General features: G+C 34.2%; 1 long non-coding RNA gene across 1 annotated transcript in view; it reads right to left on the bottom strand.

Annotated features, from left to right (window-relative positions):
* Nucleotides 1-15,888, bottom strand: part of LOC137216757 (uncharacterized) — a 74,772-nt gene extending 58,884 nt beyond the window's left edge. The window contains exons 1-3 of the long non-coding RNA XR_010939843.1: nucleotides 15,859-15,888; nucleotides 13,171-13,231; nucleotides 5,435-5,574 (exon numbers count right to left, since the gene is read on the bottom strand). This is a non-coding gene — a long non-coding RNA (uncharacterized lncRNA). The remainder of the gene's footprint in view (nucleotides 1-5,434; nucleotides 5,575-13,170; nucleotides 13,232-15,858) is intronic.
* Nucleotides 15,889-21,116: the final 5,228 nt, after the last annotated feature.

Raw genomic sequence — 21,116 nt, 5'->3', positions numbered from 1 at the left:
ATTAGTTGGTGATTTTTTTTTCTTGTAATATCCTTGGCTAGTTTGCTACCAAGGTAATACTGGTCTCATAAAATGAGTTGGGAAATAGTCTCTCCTCTTCTATTTTCTGGAAGAATCATTTACAGTTGGCATTATTTCTTAATTACTTGGTAGAGTTCAACTGGGTCTCTAGTTTTCTTTGTGGGAAGGTTTTAGACTAAAAATTCAATTTATTTAATAAATACAAGTCTAAAAAGAGTATGTGTCCACTTCCATGAACTTGGTATTATGACTTTGAATGGATCCTTCCTTTCCATCTATCTTGTCAAATTTATGGGTATAGAACTGTTCTTAGTATATCCTTATTATTCTTTAAATGTTTGTATGTTTTGTAGTAAAGCTCTTCCCTAATTAATTCCTGATATTGGTAATTTGTGTCCTGTCTTACACGTGCTCTCTCTCTCTCTTTCTTGGTAAGGCAATTAAAACAAAAGGTTTTTTTTCAAGGATCTAGCTTTAGGCTTCATTGCTTTTGTCTGTTTTTGTTTCCAGCTTCACTGATTTCAGTTCTCATCTTGATTATTTCCTTTCTTTTGCTTGCTTTGGGTTTAAAATTATCTTATTTTGGTTTCTAGTCTCTAAGTTGGGAGGTTAGATTACTGATGTAAGGACTTTTACTCCTTTTAGTATAACCATTTAATGATATAAATTTCCTTCTTAGTACTGCTTCAGTTGCATCCCACAAGTTGGGATGTGTTATGCTTTTGTTTTTATTTAGTTCAAAATAATTTTTTAATGTTCCTTGAGGCTTCCTTTTTGACACATGGGTTATTTAGAACTGTTGTTTATTTTCAGTATATTTGTGGATTTTCAGATATCTTCCTTTTATTGAGTTCTATTTTATTAATTTGTCAGAGAGCATGCATTCTATGATTCCTGTTCTTTTAAAATTTATGCTCTATTTTGTTCAATGTTACATGTGCATTTGAAAGAAATATATTCTGCTCTTGCTGGAATGAGTGTTCTACAAATGTCCATTAGGTCATGTTGGTCAACAGTGTTTTTCAGATCTTCTCTATCCTGACTGATTTTCTACTTGTTCTATCATTTACTGAGAGAAGAGTGTTGATGGCTCCAACTACAACTGTAGATTTTTCTTTTTCTCCTTCCAGTTCTTTCAGGTTTTGCTTCATGTATTTTGAAACTTGTTGTTAGGTGCACACACATTTACTTAGCTTAATCTGAGCTTCTTTACTCTGTCGTTTGTTGTGTGGCATTAATTTTGACAGATTGGTAAAGGCTGACTATGGCTGGAAAGATAATATAGAATCCCTGGGGGCACAGGTGTAAGGGTGTAATGAGTACATATTCATTACAGGCTCTTCTCTATGGGTGTCACTGGACACTCAAAACAAAGATTGGTGAGATCCTGACAATGCATCCCTTGTAGTACAAAAGTCTGAGTGAGAGGAATAGCAGCAGCAAATCCAATATTTCTCCAAATATCTTTTTTAACTCCCTGTTCCCTCTTTTCCTTTTCAGATTTTGGTTACACATATGATAGATCATTTGATATTGTCCTTCAAATTTTGACTGTTCTGTATTTTTATTTTCACCCTTTTTCTCTTTGTGTTTCTGTTTAGATAATTTCTGTGGGCATATGTTCAAGGTCACTGGTTCTTTCTTCAGCTATGTCCAATCTACTGATGAGCCCATCAAAGGTATTGTATATCACATTTACTGTGATTTTCATTTTTAACATTTTACTTGATTCTTTCATATAGTTTGCATTTTTTTCTCCTGAAATTTGCCATCTGATTGTGAATGTTGTCAGTATTATCTAGAAGAACCCCTAACATATTAATCATAGTTATTTTAAATTTTCTTTCAAATGGTTCCAACATTTCTTTCTTATCTAATTCTGGTTTTGTTGACTGCTTTGTCTCTTGACAGTATGTTGTTTTTTAATTGCTTTTTAAAATATGCCTGCTATTTTTGTTGTTGTTGTTGAAAGCTGGACATCTTATGTAAGACAATAGAGACTAAGGTGAATAGTTCTTATGTTGAGAAATTGGCATGCCTTTGTATTTACTAGGCTTTTAGCGTTTGTGTGTATGTGAGTGTATGTGTGTCATTCTAGTCAAGAGTAGATTGTGGAGTTTCTTGCTGCTGTTTTTAGTCTTGTTAAGAGGTGTGCCAGGCTTTAAATTCCTCAAGTGATACATTAGTTCAGGGTGGGTTCTGGTTGCCCAGTGGTTTTTATCAATGTCTGCTCCACAGCTTTGGGTCTTCCTTTGGGCTGTGCCTCAGGGAGAGTGTTCTTTCAGGCTCTTATAACACTTTCCTCATTATTTCACTGTCACTTATCACTTGATTCTGATTAGCCTGATGATGGAGAGTGTTTTCTGTTGTTCTAATTAATCCTCTATCCTGGGCAAGAACTGTGTCCCTAGGTCTTGGAGGTGTGGCTTTCTCACTACTCTTGCCCCTCCCAGATATAGTTCTTGGCCCATCCTCTTGCTCTCCCCAAGGGTACAGTTTTGTTTTGTTTTTTTCTTGTTCTGTTCTACCAGCTGCAGTACATTTTCACCAGTGCCCTAAGGGTGACAATTTGTGTTGCCCTTTCCTCTCTCACAGTTTACAGTTTTTGTTCCATAGATGAAATAAGAGAAACAGATCTGGGTAGGATTTGCTGCTGCTGTTCCTCTCACCCAGACTTGTACTATGAGGGATGCTTTTTTTTTCTTTCATAGACTGAGGGATGCTTTCTCAGCATCTCACCAATATGTTTTCAGTGTCCAGTGACACCCATGGAGAAGAGATTGCAGTGAGTATGTACTCCCCTTATACCTGTGCCCTCAAGGTTCTATATTCTCTTTCTAGCCATAGTCAGCTTTTACCAATCAGTCAATAATTTATAACAGTTAAAAAAAAAACTTTTAGTAACTTTTAACTTATAGAAAAATTGCAAAATAGTAGAGAGTTCCTGTATATGTGCCATTCATCCAGCTTCCCTTTATGTTAACATCTTGCATAACCGTAGAACATTTATCAAAACTAAAAAATTATTCTATATAAAAAATTGTACTATACTATTCACTTAAAAATTGCTTAATTCTTCTTAATAGTGTCTGGCTACATCCATCTTCACATAAGTGCTTATATCTTATCTCTTATTGCCTGTCTTTCCTTAGATTTAAAGTTATTTGGTTGCCTTGTGACCTCAGCTTTCTGATAGGTTCAAGAAAATTATGAATTTGCAGGATATATGGCTTTGTTGTAAAGGTAGAAGTGATGCTCTTTCCAGTTTTGTATATTCCAAGTAGAAATTGGGAGTTAACAAATATGTTTTAAATGAATGAATAACTGAATGAATGATCTGTTGTTCACAGGTAAATTTGATATACAATGGAAAACAAAACAATTATTTAAGTATTAAGGTACATCAAGCAGACTGAGTATTTTCTAACTTAGTGTGTTTATGTACTAACGTAGTAATCCATTTGGGAATCCTTCATAGGCTAAATCTAAATGTAGTATTTGCAAACACTTTACAAAAATGTTTCTTCTTTTTTAAGTAGCCACCCTTCTTAGAGGATAGTTTTTTGTTTTATTTTTTTTCAAATTTGAGATCGTCTTTTTTTTTCAGTGGATACATCCTCAGAGTGAAAATATAGAAAGCAATAGCTCTAGGTCCTTGAGCTCTGATTTGGAAATCTTTTGATAAAAGCTCAGATATGCTTCAGATTAGTCACAATATTTAAATGAAAAACTTCTCTCCTTACACAGAAAATAAATTACATAGATATGAACTGTGGTAATATATTGGTAAATCTGACCTTGTTACATGTCAATATGCTGCAACCACAATGTGCATTTTTGAGTCTTTCTGTTTTGGCAAATAGACATTGGGTGTTTTAAGATATTGAAACACTTAATGTTGTCATTGTTATCACTTAAAACATTTTGGGGCACAACTATGGAACAGACGGATTATTTTTTTGAAGGCTCAAGAAATTGTACCCAAATTAAACATCTTTCATAATGTGAGCTATAATTCTAAAAAAATAGTTTCATGGTTTTTACAAATGAAAGGGATTTTAGAGATTACTTAATTCAATGTTGAGGGAAAGGAGATCCACAAAAGCAAAATATCATAAAAGATCATATGTCCAATTAGGAAGGAATCTGCTCAACTTTGAATATTGTCACAGCATGCCCAGGGTACTTTTTATCACATGCATTGCTCTTTTGTTTGAGTGCTTGCTTTAAGAAAGCCTACCAGAACTTTTATATAAAACATCTTTTAACATCTTTTGAAACTGTCTGTAGATTAATTTAGTAGTCACACAAGAATATCACTTTCATTACTTTCAAGTCATGCCTCATACACTTAAATTGTTGGTAGAAAATATATATAAGGAGAGATTTATATTAGCCAAATGCTCGCTTCTCTTTCTCTCTCTCTCTCTTTCATTTTCTTCCTCTCTCTCTCATCTGTTTCTCTCTCTCTGCACTGTTGGCACAAATGACAAGCATCTACTGTGCATAGTTATTATACATTCCCTCAGATTCCTTGCTTATTAAACTTAAAGGGTATGTAGGATGGTAATTGCCACTTAATCTGCACTCTGTTTTGGAGGAAAGAAATTAACATATATTTATTTTGCAAATACAGCAGTGGCTAAAATCGAACTGATTTCACAAGACACTTTTCCTTATTTTAATGCAAACAACTCTGACAAATTTTAATATATCTCAAAAAACTCTAAAAGAGAAAATATATCGTACAGTGATATTTTCCATTTTCTATCTTTTGTTTAAAGGAAACTAGTCCTATTTCTTATGACATGTTAGGCCTCAGATAATAGTATATAACTTTAAAATATCGAGTTTTTTTTAATGAAGACATACTATCTTTTGTTTACAAATAAAATATAAAAACCCAGTTGCTTCTAATGGTATAATTCTGTACAGTTTTATTCAACTCATTTATTTTGCAAATAAAATCTACAAATCTACACATCTAGTTAGGAGGTTCTAATAGTGAAAAAAAAAAGGCAAAAATCCCTTCCATGCATTAATATTTCACTGGGCATTTGGTTGGATGTGGCTGAGTCATTCAGTTAGGACAGAGTTTGAAAGGAGGAGCTTGGTGAAGCTGCTGTGTAAAGCAGGCAGTGATCTTGTTGATGTAAACACTATACAGAGCATCTTCAGGAGGAGTGAGAACAGGTGTGGCTCTCCTACTACACAGTGATCAGGTGTAATAGCTGCCATGAGGGTGATATCAGGCATCTAATTAACATCCCTACAACTATCTCATCACCCATGGTTAATGGGCAATGTTTCCCTTGGATGGATATCCTATAGAGGTACACTCGCAATTGTGGTAGACTGCCAGAAGCATCTGCTTATTTGGAGAGATTTTAATGGGTGTGATTCCCACACTTACCTGCCCATTGGCATTGACCACCATGCCCTCCACTGGTGCCGACATACTGGCTAATCCTGTCCAGTCGAACCAGGTGTCAAATCCATAAGACATTAGTAAGGTTTCTTCTACCAGTAAGCCATAGACCATTGGTCAGACTGCTGCAAAAGAAGAAAAACAATGATAAATAACTCTTCTTCTGTTGCTTGGCAATATGATATCTTTATTTGAAAATTCTCAGTGGAATATGGCAGAAATAATATCCTCACAAAAAGAAAAGCCCGTGGCACATTGTAATGCTTTTTGTTATCATTTCCATTCCCTTAATAGATAGGAGTAAAAGGTACTGGTTTTGTGAAGAGAGGAGAACCTGCATGCCCAATGTACAAGCTAGTCAGGATTTGGATAACAGTGCAATTATTCAAGATGGAAAAGGAAAACAGCAGCAAAACACTGATGTTGAAGGGGAAGTAAGGAAAACCCTGAATAGATTAAAAGGACACACAGAAGAAGAACCAAATGCAACACCATTGTAGGTACTTCAAAGAACTCTCCATCATGATGAAGAAGTCCTATTAATGCCACCAGAAAGAAACTCATTGAAGAAGTCATTGCATGGAAATGAAATTCCAGAGTAGTATAAAGTGACCAGACATGGAGAATGATTTCTTATGCACGATTCTGGTGCTCAAGATGAGGAAAGAATTCTTATTTACACAACTTTGACAATATTCAATATTTAAGTGACAGTACATTATTCAGTGATAGCACCTTCAAGACGTCACTAATACAGTTCATTCAGTTATCTACTGTGCATGGTGTAGTATTAGGTTATACTATGTCATTGATTTATGCACTAAAAATGAAAAAGCAAGAGGACGCTTACATACATATATACATACATATATATATATGAAAGTACTTACATTTGCATGGAAAAGAAATCTCAACATTAATCTTTCATTGTGTATGATGGATTTCAAGGTTGCAAATATGAATGCGATTCAACTGTTCCTACCAAACGCCCAAGTAAAAGGATACTTATTTCACTTTTCATAGTCATTGTGGTGAAAAACATCTTCTTTGAGTCTAACACGAGAGTACACAACAATGAAGACTAACACCAGTACATGAGCATCCATGATGTTTGGACTTCCATTTATGCCTTTGGAAGATGTAAATGAAACTTTTGAGTACATTGTGGAGAATGCAGAAGAATATTTAGATGACCTAATGAATTATATCCTTGGAAGTCATGGCAGAAGCAGAGGAAAAGCAGAAGTTCCAAGATTTCTGCCAAAAACTTGGAATGTTTATATATCAGTACTGAATAGCAATCACAGGACAAATGATGCTGTGGAAGACTGGCATAGCAAATTTCAAAGCTAATGGTAGTGCATCATCCTTAAATTTGGAGATTTATTGGAGTGTTAAAAGATGAACATCAAACGAACAAGTTATCACCCAGGTTCTTGGTGGTCACACTCAAATACAACCACCAACTTCATGACGATACCAACAAATTCAAATTCTTATAACTGAAATTGTTAACAGATATAACAAATATAAAGCTGATAATCAAGTTGATATATACTTGAGATCAGTTGCTCATTGACTTAAGACTAACCCTGCTAAACTTCATGATGAAGAAGAACAAAAATAAATGTGAAGTCCAAAATTTATCAGGAATTAACAATAAAAATAATGTAAATAAAACTCTAATGAAGTTAAATGTTTGCATTATTTAATGAATCATGGACCAAATATCTCACGGACGTTTTGGACAGGACCAAATTTTAAAGACCTTTTCGTGTGGACCAGATGTCTCAATGGGCATTTTGGACAGGGCCAAATGTCCTACAAGCTTTCAAATAAGTTATCTAAACCTATACATGGCTGTAGTTTAAGTACTATTATTATCATTACCAATGAGTAAAGTAAGGTTCATAAAATTTCAGTAGCTTGATAATAAGCTGCTAAGCATAGGTAATAAGTTGAGTAAGCAAAATTAGAAACTAGTATTTGGTGTTTGACTTTCCAGCATGGGTATTTTGACACTGGGATCCCAGAGTTTCAGAGCCACATGGTTATGTGACTGGATAACAAGTTTTGAGATTTCAAGTCTCTTTTTGTCTTACTTATACCAGATGCTAGCCAGACTCTATGTTTGAAACTTTCTCAATAACTCTTGGTTCTCAATTACTCAATCATACTTCTTGCCTTTCTTTCATTTAACTCGGAACCCAAGTTACCTAGGATAGGGAGGAACCTGAAACAGCAACTCCCAATGGCCAATAACAAAAGATGGTTTAAAGTATATATGGGACTCCAGGCAGGGACACCTCGTTGATTAATTTTGAAGATTACCTGTGGAAACACTTATGTTAAGGGCAAATGGAAACTTGTCTTCTCATTCCAAAGTAGCTTCTGATGTTTAGTACTATATAGAAATTTTTAGTACAGATATTTCAGAGACATTTTAGAGTTTCAGTTTGTATTTCATTTGTTTTATCTCAGAACTACATGAAATTCAGGAGATAAATTTATACCTATATTGTTTCAGTCTATAGTCCTAACACCATTTTAATTGAAATATCAGTATTACAATAGCCCTATTATCCTATTTATTAACTATTCTCTAGAAGTTTATATTTTTTCACATATCCAATATATCATACTGAAAATAGTTAATTATATTCTCATTCTGTTATCTTTGCAGCCTCCTGACATAAAAACCTGCTATGATTTGCATGAATTTTGTTCCCTCTGGACTTTACTGTCAAGTACTCTTGACAATTTCTATTTCTTATCTCATATAACCATACTATTTGGTCACTTTAGCATCTTCATTACTAAAACCTTTATCCTGTTTCTTTTCACCAGCCACTCGCATTGCATCCCCAAAGCCAATTCTCACTCCTTTGGTGTTACCTATGAGCCTGTGGCAGAGACTGGCTAACTACTGACCAAAATGATTGCTTTCCATTTTGACTGGATTTCTGCTAGATTGAATTTCTCAGCCTCTTGTGCAGTTAGGTCTAGCCAATGGAATGTGAGCAGAAGTAGTGTATGCCACCCCTAGGTTTGATCTATAGAATCCTCCATACAATCTTTCATTCTTTCCCTTTCTTTCCATCCAGAGACCCTGAGAACTTAGACAAACACATGAAGGAATGAACTTACACCCATGAATGACTATGAAAGCATAATTCTCATTCCCTCATAGTGCATATTGTCACAGTGGCTAGTACTTATTAAGCATTCTACAAATATCTATTTTGATCATTAAACCAGGCCATATCTTTAAAGCATTTCCTTTTCTCTTCTACCTCTTAGGGCTACTGAAAGAGATAACTCATAGATTGGTAATGTTTAATTATTTCAGTTTTCATTAATTTTCTTTTTTGGTTCTCTACCACCATTACATTATATTATATTATATTGTCTTGGGGAAGATAGTTTTGTGTTGATATCTTGGGCTTACCTATAATCTTCATGAATGTGGATGTCCAAATCTCTCCCCAGATTTGTGAAGTTTTCAGCCATTATTTCTTTAAATAAGCTTCCTTCCCCTTTCTTCTTCTCCTCTCCTTCTGGGACTCCAATAATGCATAGATTATTTCTCTTAATGATATCTCATAGTTTATGTAGGCTTTCTTCACTCTCTTCCTTCTATCCTTCCTTCCTTCCTTCCTTCCTATCTTCCTTCTTTCCTTCCTCCCTCCCTCCCTCCCTCCCTCCCTCCCTTCCTTCCTTCCTTCCTTCTCTGACTGGATAATTGCAAAGAACCTGTCTTCTACTTAATAGATCCTTTCTTCTGCTTGATCCAGTCTGCTGTTGATGTTCTCTATTGCTTTTTTGTTTTTTCATTTTATTCATTGTATTCTTCAGCTCCAGAATTTCTGTTTCTTTTTTTTAAGATTTCTGTGTCTTTATTGAACTTCTCAGTTTATTCATGTATTGTTTTCCTGATTTCACTGAACTGTCTTTGTATTTTCTTGTAGTTCACTGAGTTTCCTTAAGACAACCATTTTGAATTCTTTATCAGGAAAATTAAAGATCTCCATTTCTTTGTTTTGGTTACTGAGAAATCATGTCCCTTTGGTGGTGTCATGTTTCCTTGATTTTTCATGTTTCTTGAATTCTTGCATTGCTGTGTTCGCATTTGAAGAAAGCACTCACCTCCTCCATTCTTTACAGACTAGCTTTGGGAGTAAAATTCCTTCCATCAGCCCTGTTGGAATTCTGAGGGTCTTCTCAGACCTTTTCTGTGGGTGCTCTTGCTCCAGAGTTCTCATTCCCTCTTGTGGCTGAATTATTAAGCTTGTATGCTTTCGCTCAATCCTGCAAACCCAGGCCAGGTACTGAGAGCATCCCTCTTTCTTTCCCTAGAGTGTTACTGAATGCTCAAGTTTGTGTAATTTCTCCCAGTCCAACGTACTTTGACCAGCTTTCTGTGTACGCTCACTACCCATTTGCAAAACCTTGCTCTTGCTGCCATTGGGCACGTGCACAGAGATCCAGCCATGGAGTGGGAGATGTGTGCAGGTGAGCCGTATAGAGCTTTGAGTGTGTCCATGGCCAGTGGAAGAATCTACAGACATTGCATACCCAGTAGCTTGTAGTCAGACTTCCTGATGGAGTCTGCAAACTGGTCAGCAAGATCTGTGTTACTTTAATGACCCCTGAGAGCCCTATCTGCTGTTCTCCCACCTGCTTTCTGCTTTCCAGTCACACAGCACATGTCAGTATTCTGAATGGGGTGAGAAACAAATGAGTCTCTCTGGTAGCATCCCACATAGCTGGGGAATCTGGGTGGTCATTCACATGCTTTCATTTCCCCCCACAGGGAAATTGTGGGCTAAGTAGGTCTCTCTGGTCCTAAGCTGTACCACCTTGGAGGAGGGTGATGTGAGTAAAGTGAAACTTCCTCTTTTTCTCTTCAGTGGTCTAATCTTGCTTTTTTTTCTTTTGGCTCCAGTGGTATTCTTATACTTCTCTGCTGGACTCCTGGACTTTCAAAAAGACTCTCTTATCCATGGGTGATTGTTTAAATCAGTGTTCCTTGGGGAGAAGATTGTAGAAAACTCTTATTCTGCCATGATGATGACATAACTCTTAACTTTTTTCCTGGTATTCCTTATACAGAAGTTTCTATCTGCAAGGTGAACTCTGTCCACATTTCTGTCTCCATCTTACTTTGTAAATATGAAAATAACATGTGCATGGATTATTTTCTTTTTCACTATTATTTATTTTTATAAACCTGACTTATTGATATATTTTATTTAATCACAAGTATTGGCAGACATTAACAGGGCTGATGATTCCAGTTAACACTTATCTCTCACTTCTTTGACTCTAATGCATCTATTGTTTCTGTTACTCAAATAGTACCTTATTAAGCAGCATTATTAATAACTGATATATTCGAAATAATTGGTGTACATGAAATCAGATTATAAACACATTAGGTGGAGGTGCCTAATTTTTTGTTACTTTAGTTTAAGTTAGGATAGCACTATTATATTTCCAAAACACTTAGTATACTGCTGAACACATAGTAACAACTCAATTAATCATTGTTGATTGATTACAAAACAGATATTTAAGATCACCACAATGATGTGGGAAACAAGAGAGTTAATTGTGTGCGTCTCCTTGAGAAAAACTTTTATATTTTCTAAGACAGCAAATATGTGTTGCTAAGATATCATGGAGTCTTCAAACATGGAAGAGTAAATAGGAAAAGAAAATGGTAAAAGTTGCTAGTAAATCTTCCTGACCCAAGGCTTTAGTTAGTTATATGTAGTAGTTTTTCTTGCCAATATTGAAGAATGTTAGAGACTCTAAGTTAGAAACTACACATAGAAAAGTAAAAAAAAAAATTGTGTTCAAATCAAGCTCTGCCACCTATTGTGAATGTGGGCGTTCTCTTAAGTTTCCTGAGCCTCAATTTTCTCATTTATAAAATATGAAATGCCACCTACACCTACAATTAAATGAGATGAGGAATGTCCCATTCAGGGTTAATATAGAAATATTTTCAAGTGGTTTTATGGTGCAAGTGTTGCTTACTTTCTACCAAAGATATAGGAAATTATTATTTATTTCATAAAATAATCATTAATTTTAAATATGGATTTCTAATAATATTTCTTTAAGTGCTTTTAAAAATCAGTGTGCTTCACTTTTTTGGTTTATGTAACCATTTGAGGAACATGGTTATATATATTTTGAATGTGTGGAATTTTAAATACAAATTTACACATTTTATGAAATAAAGTAATAGCTGGTTCAGAGTAACATTTCTCTTTCAGTTATTTAGACATAATCTTAATAAAGTGTACTTATAAAAAGAAATGTCTTTGAACTACAAAATAAATAGACTTCTACGTACATCTATGGAAAACATTTTATAAATTAAATGTTATGATCTAACTAGGAGATAATCCAGGGAAGGTAAATCTAACCAACACATGAACCTTTTTGGGGGCAGAAAAGCCATCTCAGGTTCAATTCAATCAGAGAGCATAGGTAATTTCCCTAAGATTCCATCCAGAAATCATCTTGCCTCTAGTTCTACAAATTACTAATTTCAGAGACATTATGTGGAAAGCTTCACAGACTCCAAATTTGGGTAGTAAGGTAAGTAATTACCAAAATATTAATGTGCCACAGAGAAACGATTTAGGTTATTGATGTGGTCTGGCTATACACGTTTGAATTTCTCCTTTCCACAAGAAAAGGAAATCACTGTGTAGCACTGATTCAAAATATACTTGAATGTATTATGTATAGTAAATCCAATTCAATTCAATTTAATGAAGATATACTATGCCAAAGTTGCGTGTATTTAAAAAAATGTAAAATGAATCCCTGTCCTCAAGAAGCCTATAATTATACTAATAATTATAATACAAAGGAAATACTTTAGGTATAACAGGAGAAATAGAAATGCTGCAGTATCACTCTGGGAATTTAAAGGAGAAGAGTGAGACTGAGAGAGAGAGAAAATTACTAATAAGATTAAAAAGGGCTTCATGAAAAAGGTGACAGAGAAAAGACTGTAAACCTAGTAAACTTTTCCATCTTAGATATCTTAGATGTTTTCAAGTATAGGATAGACCAGTGTTATTCAAACCATTATATAGAACCCTTGATTAAATTTCAATTTGAATTTTATCATTTAAAATATATTTTTACTATTTAAAAATAAGATACAAACTCAAATGTATTATAGGTCTACATTTAGAATTCTGGAGACAACCAAAGTATTAATATGTGTTTTCAGATGAGGAATTTTTTTTCATACATGAGAATAAAATCTATTGTAGCATCTTTGTGAATACATCTGAACTTCTTATGAATAGCATCAATTTAAACTTTTCTAATTCTTGTATCAATTTAGGAATTCTCTTTTTCATCTAAACTTTCAAATATGTTGGCATCAAGTTGTTTATAATATTCTTTTATGGTTTTTAAAAATATCTGTAAGTCCTATGTGAAGTTTCTTTTCTTTATTTGCTCTCTCTTTCTTTGTCTCCCTCTGTGTGTGTGTGTGTCTCTCTCTCACATCATAATGGGTTTAAACTAGAAATAAAAAACAACAAGATAGCTGGAAATTCCCAAAATAATTGGAGATTAAACAACATAACACACTGCTAAATTGCTAAATAACACATGGATCAAAGAAGAAATATCAAGAGAAGTTTAAAAAACATTTTGAATTAAATGAAAATGGGAAAACAACTTACTGAAATTTGTGAGCTGCAGTGAAAGCAGTGCTTAGAGGGAAATTTTTAGCATCGAATGTACCTATTGGAAAAGAAGAAAGATCTAAAATGAATAATTTACCCTTCCACCTTAGGAAACTAGAAAAAGAAGATAAAATTAAATCCAAAGTAAGAAAAAAAATAATAAATATTAGAGCAGAAATCAATGAAATTTAAAACAGGAAATCAACAGAGAAGATCACAAAACCTAAAGCTGGTTCTTTGAAAACATCAATAAAATTGATAAGTCTCTAGCCAGATTAACCAATAAAAAGAGAATATAGAAATTGTTAATATCAGAAATTAAAAAGGGACATCATTTCAGATTCATTGCAAAGTAAAAGGATAATAAAGGAATATTATGAATAACTCAATTCCCACAAATTTGAAAATGTAGATGAAATACCAGTTCCTTGAAAGAGACAATCTGCCAAAACTCACACAGGAAGATATAGACAATGTGAAAAGGTCTATATCTATTGAAGAAATTGAATCAATAATTAATAACCTTCCAAAAACAGAAAGCAGTAGGCCCAGAAGTGTTATTTAAGTGTTTGGTAGCTGAAATCTACCAAACACTTAAAGAAAAAATTATACTAATTCTCTACAAGCTCTTTCAGAAGATAGAAGCAGAGGGAATACTTCCTAATTCATTCCATGAGGCCAGCATTATCCTAATAGCAAAACCAGAAAAAGATGTTACAAAACATCTTTTATAACTACAAAAGGAAAACTACAGACCACTCTCTCTCCTGAACACAGATGCAAAAATCCTCAACAAAATATCAGCAAATAAAATTCAATAATGAATAAAAATATTTATATACCACAAACAAGGTATCCAAGTATGCAAGATTGGTTAAAAACTTAAAAATCAACCAATGAAATCCATTGCATCAACAGACTAAAGAAGAAAAATAACATGTTTATATCAATACATGCAGAAAAAGCATTTGGCAAAATCCAACACGCATTCATGATAAAAAACATCTCAGCAAAGTTGGAATAGAGGAGAACTTCTTTAACTTGATGTTAAAAATCTACAAAAAACCCCAACAGCTAACATACTTAATAATGAGAAATTTGAAGCTTCCTACTAGGATCAAGAACAAGACAAGGATATCCACTCTCACCAATGCTTTTCACACCATACTGGAAGACATAGAAAATGCAATAAGAAAAGGAAATAAAAGGTACACAGATTGGGAAGGGAGAAATAAAACTGTCTTTTCTTGCAAATCACATGATTGTCTATGTAGAAAAGTATTCTACATACAAAATTCAACAGCTTTCTTATATACCAGGAATGAAAAAATGGAATTTGAAATTAAAAACTCAGTACCATTTATATTGGCACCCCCAAAGATGAAATGCTTAGGTATAAATATTTAGGTATAGATAAAATATGTGCAAGATATATGTGATGAAAACTACAAAACTGTGATGAAAGATATCAAAGAACTAAATATATGGAGCGATATTTCATGTTCATGGATAGGAAGACTCAATATTGTCAAAATGTCCATTCTTCCCAACTTGATCTATAGATTCAATGCAATACCAATCAAAACCCCAGGAAGTTATTTTGTGGATATTGAATTATTGATTCTAAAGTTAACATGGAGAGGAAAAAGACCCAGAATAACCAACTCAATATTGAATGAGAAGAACAAAATCAGAAGGACACTACCAGACATTAAGACTTAGTATATGAGTCACTTTGCTGTACAGAAGAGATTGACACAACATTGTAAATCAACTATACTTCAATAAAAAAGGAAAATTAAAAAAGACTTAATATAAAGCTACAGTAATCAAGACAGTATAGTATTGGAAAAAGAAAAGACATATGGATCAAAGGAATAGAATAGAGAGCATATAAGTAGGCCCACATAAATAGTTATGTCATCTTAGATAAAGGAGAAAAGTCTTTTCATCAAATGGTGCTGGAAAAACTGGACATATGCATGCGCACACACACACACACACACACACACGAAAGAAACTAGACACAGACATTACACCTTTAATAAAAATTAACTCAAAATGGATCACAGACCTAAACGTAAAATGCAAAATTATAAAATTACTAGAAGATAACATAGGAGAAAACCTAGATGACCTTGGGTATGATGATGCCTATTTAGACACAACATCAAAGTCATGACCCATGAAAGATATAATTGATAAGCTGGACTTCATTAAAAATTTTTAAAAAATCTGGTCTGTGATAGACAATGTCAAAGAAATTAGAAGACAAGCAACAGACTGGGAGAAAATATTTGCAAAAGACACATCTGATAAAGGACTGTTTTTGAAAATATACAAAGAACTCTTAAAACTCAATGGTAAGAAAATGAACAGCCAGATGTTTTTTTAAATGGGCAAATGAACTAAACAGATACATTACCAAAGAAGATATACAGATAACAAGTAAACATATGAAAAAATGCTCAATATTATATGACATTAGTGAATTCCAAATTGAAACAACAATGAAATAGAATTACACATCTTTTAGAATGGCCTAATTCAAAACACTGACAACCCCAAATGCTGGCAAGGATTTGGAGAAACAAGAACTCTCATTAATTGATTCTGGGAATGCAGAATGTTGCAGCCACTTTACAAGACATTTTGATATTCTTTCAAAACTAAACATATTCTTACCACATGATCCAGCAATTGCACTCCTTGGTATTTACTCAAGTGAATTGAAAACTTGTATCCATACAAAGCATGTACATGGATATTTATAGCAGCTTTACTTGCCAAAACTTGGAAGCAACCAAGATTTCCCTTAATAGGTGAATGGAAAATTAACTGTGGTACATCCAGACAGTATAATATTACTCAGTGCTAAAAATAAAACAGCTATCAAGCCATGAAAAGACATGGAGGAAACTTAAATGCATATTACTAAGTGAAAGAAGCCAATCTAAAAAGGCTACCTACTGTATGATTCCAACTATATGACATTCTGAAAAAGAAAACTCTGGAGACAGTAAAAAGATTAGTAGATGCCAGGTCTTAGTTGGCAGGGGAGGTTGAAGAGACAGAGGATTGTTAGGGCAGTGAAATGATTCTGTATGATACTACATTGGGAGGGTGCATGTAGTTAGTTATACATTTATTCAAACCCATAGAATGTACAGCAAGAGTGAACCTGAATGTAAATTATGGACTTTGAGGGATAATGATGTATCAATGTAGGTTCATTGGTTCTAACAAATGTACCACTGTGGGGTGGGATGACCATATTGGGAGAGTTTGTGCATGTGTGGAGACAGGGAGTATATGGGAATTCTTTGTACTTTCTGCTCAATTTTGCTGTGAACCTAAAACTGTTCTAAAAAATAATGTTTATTAATTTTAAAAAAGAAACATGGAAATCCTGGAACTGAGAAATAAAATATTTCAAAATAAGAACTCAATAGATGGGTTTAACAGCAGATTAGACACAATTAAAGAAATGATTTGTGGGTACAGATTAAATCATTGACAGAAACAAAAAAGAATGAAAACCCAGGAGAAAAAATAAAATGCATATAGGACAAGACAAAATGTTCTAAATACTTGTAATTAGTGTCCCAGTGGTGAGGAAAGACTGGGGAAGAAGCAATATTGGAAAACAAAATAGCTGATGGATTTCTAGAACTGATGAAAGTTATCAAGCCACAGATTCAAGAAGTAACACAAACCCAAATAGGATCACATAAAGAAAACTTTAACTAGCTGAATCATTTTAAAACTCCTAAGTATCAAAGATAAAGAGAAAATGTTAAAAGCAGCTGGAGAAAAAAAGACAGTAATCCCAAAGGAGGGAAAATAACTCTGATAGTTGACTCAACAACATAAATTTTGATAACCAGTAGACAGTGGTCTGATCTCGTCACAATCCTGAAAGAAAGTAAGTGCCAATCTATAATCCCATATCCAGAAAAATATAGTCTTCAAAAAGGAGAGCAATTTAAAGATATTTTCACACCTGCACCAAATGAAATACTGAAGTCTTTTTTGAAGGAAAGTGATCCCAGATGGAAGCACGTTAAGATGTATTTTATGATCCAGAATGTGTTCTATCTTGAAAACTGCTCCACATGAGCTTGAGAAGAATGTGTAATCTGCTATTGCTGGGTGAAATAATCTATAAATGTCAATTGTATCCAGCTATATAATGTTGCTGTTAAGTTCCATTCTGTCCTTACTGATTTGATTTTCTGCCTGCTGGATCTGTCCATTTCGGATAGAGAGATGTTAAAATGTCTCCAGCTACAATAATGAATTCATCTATTTCTCCTTGAAGCTCTCTAAGTTTTTGCCTCGCATATTTTGATACACTGTTGTTACCACATATACATTAAAGATTGTTTGTCTTCCTGGAATATTGACCCCTTTATCATTATATAATGCCCCTCATTTTCTCTGATAATTTTCCTTGTTCTGAAGTCTGTTCTGTCTGAAATTAATATAGCTATTCCTGCTGTCTTTTGATTAGTGTTAGCATGGTATATATTTCTCTAGCCTTTTACTTTTAATCTATATGTGTCCTTATACAGGCATACCTTATTTTATTGTGCTTTGCTTTATTCCACTTTGAAGATGCTCTGTTTTTTACAAATTGAAGTTTTGTGTCAACCCTTTGTCAAGCAAATCTATTGTCACCATTTTTCCAACAGCATTTCCTCACTCCATGTCTCTGTCACATTTTAGTAATTTTTGCAATATTTCAAACCTTTTTGTTTCCCTAAAGTTTGAAATATACTTTTACAACTAATCCACATACGTTTCCAAATAACACTATAACTCTTCCAAATAACGCTGTAACTCTTCACCAATAAGATTCCTAATATCTTCCTCCCATCCTTTGTATCTTTGGTATCATTCATTTCACTTATAGATAAGCATCCTTCTATATATATATATATATATATATATATATATATATATATATATGTACACAAATTATGTATATATACACACAATTATATATAAAGTTGTTATTCTTCACTTTTGAACGATAATTTTGCAAGTTACATCATTCTAGGTTGGTGGGGCTTTTTTCCCCTTCAATACTTAATTTTACTCTACTCTTTTCTCGCATGCATGGTTTCTGAGAAGTTGGATATAATTCTTATCTTTGTTCCTTTGTCTTCTCTCAAGATTTTTCTTTATCTTTGATTTTTTTAAATTTAAATATGATATGCCTAGTTGTAGGGGTTTGCTTTTATTTATTTATTTGTTTATTTATTTAGTATTTATCCTGTTTTGTGTTCTCTGAGCTTCCTAGATCTGTGATTTGGTGTCTTAACATTAATTTGGGTAAATTTTCAATCATTATTGCTTCAAATATTTCTTCTGTTCCTTCCTTAATTTCTTCTTCTAGTATTCCCATTACACATATGTTATACCTTGTGTAGTTATCCCACAGTTCTTTATTTTGTTCTTTTTTCCCTTTGCTTCTAAGTTTTGGAAATTTCTATTGTCATTTCCTTAATTCAAAGATTCTTTCCTCAGCTGTGTTCAGTCTACTAGTGAGCCTATCAAAGGAATTCTTTACCTCTGTTAGTGTTTTTGAACTCTAGTATTTCTTTTTGATTCTTAGACTTTCTCTCTGCTTATATTATCCATCCGTTTTTGCATGTTTTCTACTTTTTCCATGAAAGCCTTTAGAATATTATTCATAGTTTAAAAAAAATTCCTGGTCTGATAATTCAACATTCCTGCCACATCTGACTCTGGTTCTGATTCTTGGTTAATCTCTTCAGACTGTGTATTTGCCTTTTAGTGTGCCTTTTAATTTTTGTTGAAAGGGGACATTATGTAGTGGGTAAAAGGAATTGCAGTAAATCAGTCTTTAGTAATGCAGTGATAAGGTGTTGGGGGAGGGGAAGAATTTTATAGTCTCATGATTCTGTCTTAGTTTTTTGGTGAGCTATGCTCCTGGACTATGAACTTGACCAGTGCTTCTCAGTCTCCTCCCTTAGATGGGGCAGGATGGCTAAAGGGAGCTGAAGTTGGGCAAGTCAGGTTGGTTAGGCTCTAAAAAAACCTCAGTAAATTAGGCTCTGGCTAAATAGTTTTTCCCGAGGGCAGACTTTATTAAGAACAGAATGATCTGGCATACTTCAAAATGGTTCCTTTTTCCCCTCCCCTGCCAGAAGCATGAGGAAAATTTTCTCCAGTATTCACTGTGAGGGGGTCCCTCTATGACTAGGTCCCCCTGGAGTTTTTATCTCTCAGACTTGTACATACTGAGCCTCCAGCACTTCATTCATTACAGTTCAGGTTTTCCTATCCTGGCACTGGTTCCTGTGGAGGTTTCTGCTCCTTGGTTTCTGTTCTGGTATGTAGTGATTCTCTGTATCCGCCTGTGTTTCCTTCCAGTTTGGGGGGCAGCGATTTGCTTGTGACCTCACTTTTCTGATCAACCTAAGAAGAGCTGTTGATGTTTCAGTTTGTTAAGCTTTTTACTTATTGGAATGGAGTGGTGACTTCTAAGTTCCTTATATACTGAACTGGAAAACCAGAAGTGCCCATATGTTTGTTATTTACAGCTTCCTATTCTGTACTGAAATTCTCATTTTAAAAATATTAATTACAGTTATTTAAAATTTTGTGTCTGGTAACCTTAACATTTAAATATCCTATACATCTATCGATAATTCTATTATCTAGTTTTCTGTTGATATTGGTCACCTGGTCTTATCTGCTAGTATGTTTTGTTTTATTACATGACAGAAATGGCATATGAAGTGTTTTAAAGATACTTTGAGGTTCAGAATTACAGATCTTCCTCGACTTATGATGGGGTTATGTCCTGATAAATCCATCATAATTTGAAAATATCCTGTCAAAAATGCATTTAATAACCTACCAAACACCGTAGCTAGCCTGCTCAGAATACTTATATTAGTCTACAATTTGGCAAAATCATCTAACACAAAGCCTATTTTATAATAGTGTTGAATATGTCATGTAATTTGTTTAATACTGAACAAAAAGTGAAAAACAGACTGGTTGTATGGGTACAGAATGGTTGTAAGTGTATTGATTGTTGACCCAGCATCACAAGACAGTATTCTACCACATATCACTAGCCCAGGAAAAGACCAAAATTCAAAGTATGGTTTCTACTGAATGCGTATCACTTTCGAATGACAATAAGTCAAAAAATCATAAGTGAAACCATCATTAAGTTTAGGAGTCTGTATAGTCTTTCCTAAGAGAGAATTTGCTTTTGCTTCTTACTTTCATTAGAATATGGACATAATACCTCCATAAATTCAGTGATTGGTTACATTAGAAGCTGAATTTAATCCTTTATGTGGTCTTGTCTATGTCCAGTTCCCTGTTTTCCTGAAAGATGAGCCTTCAAAAGTCTAAAATGAAAGCCAGGTGTGTTGAGAGATACTCCTCCTTATTGAGCTCTGAATTCTGGTTCTCCCTTTGACTCATGAGACTGCTCAAAGCACTGATGGTTTCTCAGCCTCTCAGAAGCCGTATAATAATTGGTTAATGCATGGAAGGGAAAATTGAATTGAAATGCCTTCCTTAAATTTTTTTTCCCCTTTGTTTCTGGATTTTGGCCCTGCAGATTCTGGCTGCCTTGGCAGCTCACTCATGCCTTCAGAAATACTTTAAACGATATTTTCCACAGCTTTTCTAGTTGATTTTTGCAGAATGGCTTGTTTGAGTCAAGCTGATCTGTCACTTCTGGAAATGAAATTCTCCTGTGTGTATATATATATATATATATATATATATATATATTTTTTTTTTTTTTTTTTTTTGCGGTACGCGGGCCTCTCACTGTTGTGGCCTCTCCCGTTGCGGAGCACAGGCTCCGGACTCGCAGCCTCAGTGGCCATGGCTCACGGACCCAGCCGCTCCGCGGCATGTGGGACCTTCCCGCACCGGGGCACGAA

This window comes from Pseudorca crassidens, chromosome X, assembly GCF_039906515.1.
Source record: "Pseudorca crassidens isolate mPseCra1 chromosome X, mPseCra1.hap1, whole genome shotgun sequence".
Classification (NCBI taxonomy): domain Eukaryota; kingdom Metazoa; phylum Chordata; class Mammalia; order Artiodactyla; family Delphinidae; genus Pseudorca; species Pseudorca crassidens.
Note: the sequence above shows the minus strand (reverse complement) of the source record. Positions and strands in the feature narration are given on the sequence as shown.